The following is an 8077-nucleotide window of genomic DNA, read 5'->3' on the forward strand; positions in this document are numbered from 1 at the left end:
GATAGTAAGCCAAATTATACTCCCGGCCGTTGACAATGTAATTAACTTTCGGAGCATGACCTTGTAATATATCATCAAAAACTGGAGAGCGGTCAAGGACATTGATATCGTTTAATGTACCTCGAGGTCCGAAAAACGCGTGCCATATCCACAGATCTTGTGACGCTACAGCCTCTAAAACAATGGTTGGCTTTCCGGATCCACATGTGTATTGACCTTTCCATGCGGTCGGGCAATTCTTCCACTCCCAATGCATACAATCAATGCTTCCTATCATCCCGGGAAATCCTCGTAGCTCTCCAATATCGAGTAAACGTTGAAGATCCTCTGGGGTGGGTCTCCTTAGATACTCATCTCCAAATAAATTTATGACTCCTTCAACAAAATTTTCCAAGCATTGAATTGCAGTGGTTTCAGAAAGCCAGAGATATTCATCAAGTGCATCAGCTGCACAACCATATGCCATCATACGAATTGCTGCTGTACACTTTTGTAGTGCAGAGAGACCGAATCTTTCGGTAGCATCTCTTCTTTGTTGAAAATATGGAATTTCATTGGAGAGTCGATCAGTAATACGCATGAACAACGGCTTGTTCATTCTAAATCGACGGCGAAAAAGTAGCGGAGGGTATGTTGCATTTTCACTAAAATAATCGTTCCACAATAGAGTGTGTCCTTCTTCACGCCGTCTTTCTTTGAAATTGGAGCTTTTTGACGAGCACCAGGAGGAATTGTAAGATTTTGATAGACTTGATTGGTTATTTGATCGCTAATCTGATTGCTAATTTGATTGCAAAGTTGATCAATAGAATCATCTAGCATATCATCAAAATTATTTCTAGAAGAAGATGCCATTTTTGAGAGATAAGAAAAAAGGATAAAAAAAAAAGAGTGTTTGATTTGTGAGAATATTGTAAATTGATCGTGATAAATATTGTATGAAAATGTGTAGCTTATATAGAACATTTTGTGGTGTACATGCAGTTGCAAATGTGTGGTATACACAAGTGGTCGAAAAAAGTAGGGTAAGTTTACAAGAAAACAAATAAAGGGCAGTGTACTTGCTTTAAATTTGTGGTAAAGGGTACAAATAAACAAAGAAAGAAAAAAGAGAGAGCTGTCCTTGCTAAAATTGTATGGTAAATGTCACAAATAAACAAACAGAGCAAACTATCATTTGTTTTAAACAAAACCAGAAAAATGGAGAGCTGTCCTTTGGATTTCTTGGCAAAGTCTTGTAGTTTTGATCTTGAAAGAAATCATCTGCAACATCTTGGTCTTCATCACTCTTAACCCGCATTGAGTACTTTCCATAGTCCCTGAGTCAATGCCATCAAGAAAAAATCAATGAACATATATATATACACTGATACTATCTCAGTGATGATGATCTTTGGATTAGAGACAAACCTTTTTTGAAAACTCAGTCAAGATCAGAAGAACACAAAGAAGTGATTACTTTCACTCATATAAACATAGAAGTGATTACTTCTCATTTCATTAAACATTAAACCGATTACATATAAGTGATTACTTTCACTCATATAAACAAAAAGCATTCAACCGATTACATATAAGTTCACTAATAGAAACAAAAACATTCAACCGATTTACTAAATTGATAAACATTTTATTTTGAAAACATTTCATCTATGAGCTTTTTCTTTAAAGCCATATCTGTTTCACTAAGTGGCTCTGCTTTTGCTAGTAGACTCTCAAGCATGATATGCTTGCTATGCGTCTCCTTCAATGCATATTCCTTCTCTCTCAAAGCAAAGTCACATTGCTTTAAATCATACATCCTCTTCAGTTCTAACATCTGAAACTCAAGCCATGCCTTCGATTGCTCCTCCGCAGTTTATGTATTGTTCACATTCCTTTTCGATTTACCCTTTGAAGCCTTAATACCAGGTGGCCTAGTTGTTGATTCATCCTCTTCATGTGGTTGGGAGCTTGAAGACTGAGCAGAGCCATCCACGCACTTCCTTCTTTTTGTTGTTGCAGTCCCTCTAGTAGATGAAGATGAACACCATTTCTGGTCATGCCTAAGCTCTCGCCATGCATGCTCCAAGGTGAACTTCACCTTATGATCATCGAAGTATATTTGGAGTGCTATCTTCATAACATCATCTTCATTCATCCCACTTGATCTCTGCTTTTCTGCAGCCTCATAGCATCCAACAAACTTGGACACTATATCATTAATCTTCCCCCACCTCTGCTTACAATGCATGGCCTCTCTATGTGGTCGACCTGCAGCCTTCTGACTTGATGCAAAATATTTTGCAATCCGAGACCAAAATGTTCCACCTTTTTGCTGATTTGAAGTGATTGCATCCTTGCTCGTGTTTAGCCAGGCACTGATGAGCAGAACATCATCTGCTGGTGACCATGTCGTTCTTGTTCTACGACCTACTTGTGTGGATCCAACTTCACTTGGAGCATCATTGGGACATTGGGTGCTAAAAACAGGGACTTGTGATGAACTGTCGTAAGGATGGGCGACTACATTTTGGGTACCCAGTTGACTATGTAAGAGGTCCATGAAGCAAGAGTTATCGGGATTCATGGAATCGGGTGAATCCATATCTTTTTTTTCTGTGTGGTTGTTAAAAGGAAAAGGAAAGAGATTGCTGAAAGATAATGGAAAGGAAGGCTTTTATTTATGTAAAAGTGTGTTGATACACAGAGTTTTAAACCCTATTTTCCTACTGCAAGTGCACAGCAAAGAAGTAGTACTTAGGGGTCGAATCCCACGAAGACCAAGTTTTACTCTATGGTTCTATTGGTTCAATTTCAAGCTAAGACAATTCAAAGTTGGGTTTGTTTGGTAACAGTAACGCGATTAAAACGGTATAAAAAGGCAATAAGCAAAACACTAGATCAGGGGTAATTCTCGGGAATTTCAGAGATAGCAACTAAACAACTATTCAGGGCATAGATTAAGTACCAGTCTAGAACTCAAACATAAATATAAACTGATCCACTGTCGTGGTATCAATAACTCTATCTGATCGATTCTGTGCGGAAACGCGGAGCACATGCTCAGACATCCGGAGCACATGCTCGGCGGTCCATAAACCCTAAACTGTCGTTTGAGCCCAGAATCGCAGACAAGCATTAAAGAACAGGAATGATAAGTTCACAAATCACCTACACATCAACTTTCGCAGGTCTAGGATAATTTGCCCACTAATGTCTTTTCTAGCAACCTATTACACTTTTGATGAATAGATAAACCTAGAATCATAGATTGGGTGATCAAATCAACCTAAGCATTAAGTCTAACAATAGTGAAGACAATCGATTATATAAAGCCCTATTTGTGTTCTGTTGCTAACCCATGAAACCCCTTTTGAAACCCCTAATCTAGCAAAGAAAACTACTCAGACATAGAGAAATGAATCATAGCAAAAGATGAGAAATTCAATGACATAAAAATAAAAAGGGTTCAGAGAATGCTTCACAAGGTAGCCGCTCTTCTCCCTCTCACAAAAACGTCGCTCAAAAACAAAAGAAAAAGGTAATATTTTTTCTCCTAAAAACCCTAGGTTAAATAGCATACAAGTAGAGAAAAATAAGGAAAGATTCCAAATTCAAATCTCCCTATTAAAAAGCGATCTCAGCCCTCTTTCTCTCACAAAGGATCGCCTAAAATAAGGGGAATTAGGCAGGGAATCGGCGCCTAGATGCTTGCCACGTGTCGTCATGAAACCGTAGAGTTGGGAGCATGTGCTCGGAAATCGGGAGCATGTGCTCCTGGGTCTAAAATCAGCTTTTCTGCTCCAATTCAACTCCTTTCTGCTCCGATTGCTCCTGCTGTTCCAATCCTTGCTTTTAGCTTCCTAGCCTCTTATTATAACCTGAAAAGGACTCAAACAACTACAAAACTATCAAATAAACGGGGTCAAAGTGAGTCAAAACCGTAACATATCAACTCTCCCGGACTTAGATCTTTGTTTGTCCTCAAACAAACTCAAACCAAGCGCCAAGAGAGCCAAGGTGGGAACTCGCAAAAATCTCAGAAACCGTGAGTAGACCATGACCTGCAGACCACATGTGTTAGAACAAGCTATACCGATAAAATTCTCCAGCAAACATCTCCAAAACCAGAACCATAATTGGCAATCAAACCCAGAAAAAGATCACTTTCCAGACAAAGACTCTTTACATTCAATTAAAATTGGCGTGAGCTTCTCATTAAGGGCATTAAGCTAGTGAAATCGAGGCTTGGTAGATAAAAGGCTGTTTTAATGGTGGAGCTATAGAGTGTTTAGGAGTTACCATTACTTCGAAAGAGATGCAGGATATCGCACAAAATGGTAAGGGAGAGTGGACTCATTGATGTCCACAACCTCTAATCACTCTCCTCTTCTTATCTTCTCAAACTCAGCCTCTCTTTTCTCCTCAGGGTACAACGCATGCTCGGGGGTGTGTAACACTAGCTCTGGTCCCTTTCCATCATCCTTAAACGCTTTTTTTTTTTTTTTAGACATATGAAGGATGATGGGGGATCTTCTTCTGATATTGCCCCTGGAGCATGTGGACCGTATCCTAGGCTCTCTCTCTGCTCAAAACAACTCGCGGACTCGGATGTATATAATTTCGGAGCAGGTGCTCGCTGGGTTGGAGCACGTGCTCTGTCCGTCCGGCTCTTTCCTCTTTGGTTCTCCAGCAAGAGCGAGTTAGAGATTGTGTCAGTCCTGCTCTCCCCGACCGTTTTGCACATAGCTGCACAGAATGAGAAAACAAAAATACAAGTGCAAGTGGTTTGAAAGGAGGTTAGGCTCGGGGTGGGTACTAACTTAAAATGAGCTAGCTATTCAGGATCAGCAAGATTGGCAAAATGAATAAGAAGTCCTGAATATGTGACACGTTCCCTATCCTAATGCCCAAAACGAGAAGAATTTAAATCCGGTTAGGTTCCAATAAAGTAGAGTCTAAGTCTTTCCGGTGAAACCTTAATGGGATGAAGCTTTTCTGGCCAGGAGAAGGGTCCGAATGTGAAGAGGTATTAGCTCGTCTCTGTACTCTTAGTTCTGCAACAATGGTCACTAGGAAAAACGGTCAAACTCACAAATGGTTAAAAACATCACAGATTTCGGTCCTAATTCCCACAAGTTTTGGTTCGACTCACATGACAAACTGACTCAATAAAAAGAAAAATAAAGAAAACAAATGTCATAGGTGACCCTCCCCCGGACTTACTTTACACCGTCTCCGGTGTGAAAATAAGCCAAAGAGAGACCTAGACAAGACGAAAAATAAAGATAACAATAAAAATGAGGAGAAGAAGAGAAGAAAGAAGGAAGAAGAAGAAGAAGAAAAGAGAGAAGGGTTTGCGATTTGGTGGGTTACCTGGGCCTGGTGGGTCTGGGCCTGAAATTCATTAAACTTACCTGGCCCAATCGCTCTTCTCTTTTTCTTTGGTTCTCAGTTCGCCGAGCATGTGCATCGGGTTGCTCGCGTCCTGCGAGCATGTGCTCCGCGTCTTCTTCCAACATTCCTGAAACCGAAAAGAGAAGAAACAAATCCTAAAAAGAAAAAGAAAAACTCAGCAATATATACCTGGTGGGTTGCCTCCCACCCAGCGCTTGTTTTAAGTCATTAGCTTGACTCGAAAGCTCCTTAGGCAATAGGAGGGTCGCCTAGGGCGAAGGTTTCACCCCTTTCGTGCTCAGAGGCGGCAAGATATGGCTTCAGCCTCTGTCCATTCACCACAAATTCTCCTCCTTTTGTGTCCAGCAACACAATAGCCCCATATGGTCTAATCTCCTTGATGGTGAAGGGTTCGGACCATCGTGATCTTAGCTTTTCGGGAAACAGTTTCAGCCTAGAGTTGAACAACAAGACTTGATCATTAGGAGCAAAGGTCTTAGTGAGGATCCGCTTCTCATGGTAGGCTTTGGTACGCTCCTTGTAGAGTTTTGAGTTTTCATAGGCGAGGTGCCTAATCTCCTCTAGCTCATGCAGTTGCATCTTCCTCCTTTCATGGGCGCTCTTAGTGTCAAAGTTCAGCATTTTCACTACCCAAGCAGCCTTGTACTCTAGCTCAACAGGAAGGTGACACGCCTTACCATACACCAAGTGAAACGGTGTAGTCCCCAGGGGTGTTTTGTAGGCGGTTCTATAAGCCCATAGAGCCTCATCTAGCTTCTGAGACCAATCCTTCCTTGTTGTGTTCACTGTTTTTTGCAAAATGCTCTTAATCTCCCGGTTAGAGATCTCAACTTGGCCGCTTGTTTGTGGGTGGTAGGGGGTGGCGACCTTGTGCCTCACTCCATTCTTCTTGAGAAGACTCTCAAAGACCTTGTTAATGAAATGCGATCCACCATCGCTAATGACTACCCGTGGGACACCAAACCGTGGGAAAATAACCGACTTGAACATCTTGAGCACGGTCTTTGCATCATTATTGGGGCTGGCCAAAGCTTCTACCCACTTGGACACGTAATCGACAGCCACCAATATGTACTCATTGCCGAATGAGTTCGGGAAAGGTCCCATGAAGTCAATTCCCCAAACATCAAATACCTCAACCTCCAAGATGAAATTCTGAGGCATTTCATTCCTCCTGCTGATGTTCCCTTGTCTCTGACATGTGTCGCAAGTAGACACGAACCGCTGCGCATCTCTGAACATGGTAGGCCACCAATAACCCGCTTGAAGAGCTTTGGACACGGTTTTGAAAGTAGCAAAGTGTCCAGCATAGGGTGAGCTATGGCAATGAAACAAGACTCCAGGAACCTCCTCCTCAGTCACACACCTCCTGAAAACACCATCCGAGCAATGCCTATAGAGGTAAGGCTCATCCCAAAAATACCGCCTTATGTCTTTTAGGAACTTCTTCTTCTTGTTCCCCACAAACTCAGTAGGTTCTTTCTCTGCTGCTAGGTAGTTTGCATACTCTCCAAACCAAGGAAAACTCGGCTGTTTGTTGGTATCGATTGCCTTGCACGGGGTTTTCGGAGCATGTGCTCCCAGGCGGAGCATGTGCTCGGCGGGATCAAAGATGCCGATCGAGTAAACATGTTCTTCAGGAAGGCTATCATCCAAGGGTAGCTCTTCTTCTATCCTCATTCTTGACAAGTGATCTGCAACTCCGTTCTCAATACCCTTCTTGTCTTTAATCTCCAAGTCAAACTCTTGAAGCAACAAAATCCAACGGAGTAGCCTTGGTTTTGCATCCTTCTTGGTCAGTAGATACCTCAATGCTGCATGATCAGTGTGAACAACCACTTTGGAACCAACAAGGTATGATCGGAACTTCTCAAAAGCAAACACAACCGCTAAAAGTTCTTTCTCGGTTGTAGCGTACTTGCACTGAGCCTCATCCAAGGTGCGGCTGGCATAGTATATCACGTGCAGCTTCTTGTCTTTTCTCTGTCCCAGAACTGCTCCCACGGCATAATCACTCGCATCAGTCATGACCTCAAAGGGAAGGTCCCAATCTGGCGGTTGTACAATCGGAGCGCTAACCAAAGCTCCTTTGATCGTGTGAAAGGCTTCCAAGCAAGCAGAATCGAAATCAAACTTCACTTCCTTACACAACAGCTGGGTAAGTGGTCTTGCTATCTTGGAGAAATCCTTAATGAACCGTCTGTAGAAACCGGCGTGGCCAAGGAAACTGCGGATCCCTTTTACCGAATTAGGCGGTTGTAAACTCATCATCACCTCAACCTTGGCTTTGTCAACCTCAATCCCCTTTTCAGAAATCTTGTGTCCCAGCACTATCCCATCTCTGACCATGAAGTGGCATTTCTCCCAATTCAGCACCAGATGTTTGTCTTCACACCGCTGCAACACCCTGCACAAATTAGACAAACAAACGGAAAAGGAGCTCCCATAGACGGAGAAATCGTCCATGAAAACTTCCATTATATCCTCAATCAGGTCAGTGAAAATGGACATCATTGCACAAGCCAAACGGCATTCTGCGGTAAGCAAAGGTGCCGTAAGAACATGTGAATGTGGTCTTCTCTTGATTGTCGGGATGGATTGGGATCTGAAAGAAACCTGAATAGCCATCGAAGAAACAGTAGTAAGGATGGTTAGCCAATCTCTCAAGCATTTGATC

This window comes from Camelina sativa, chromosome 10 (genome assembly GCF_000633955.1).
Source record: "Camelina sativa cultivar DH55 chromosome 10, Cs, whole genome shotgun sequence".
In the NCBI taxonomy this organism is placed as follows: domain Eukaryota; kingdom Viridiplantae; phylum Streptophyta; class Magnoliopsida; order Brassicales; family Brassicaceae; genus Camelina; species Camelina sativa.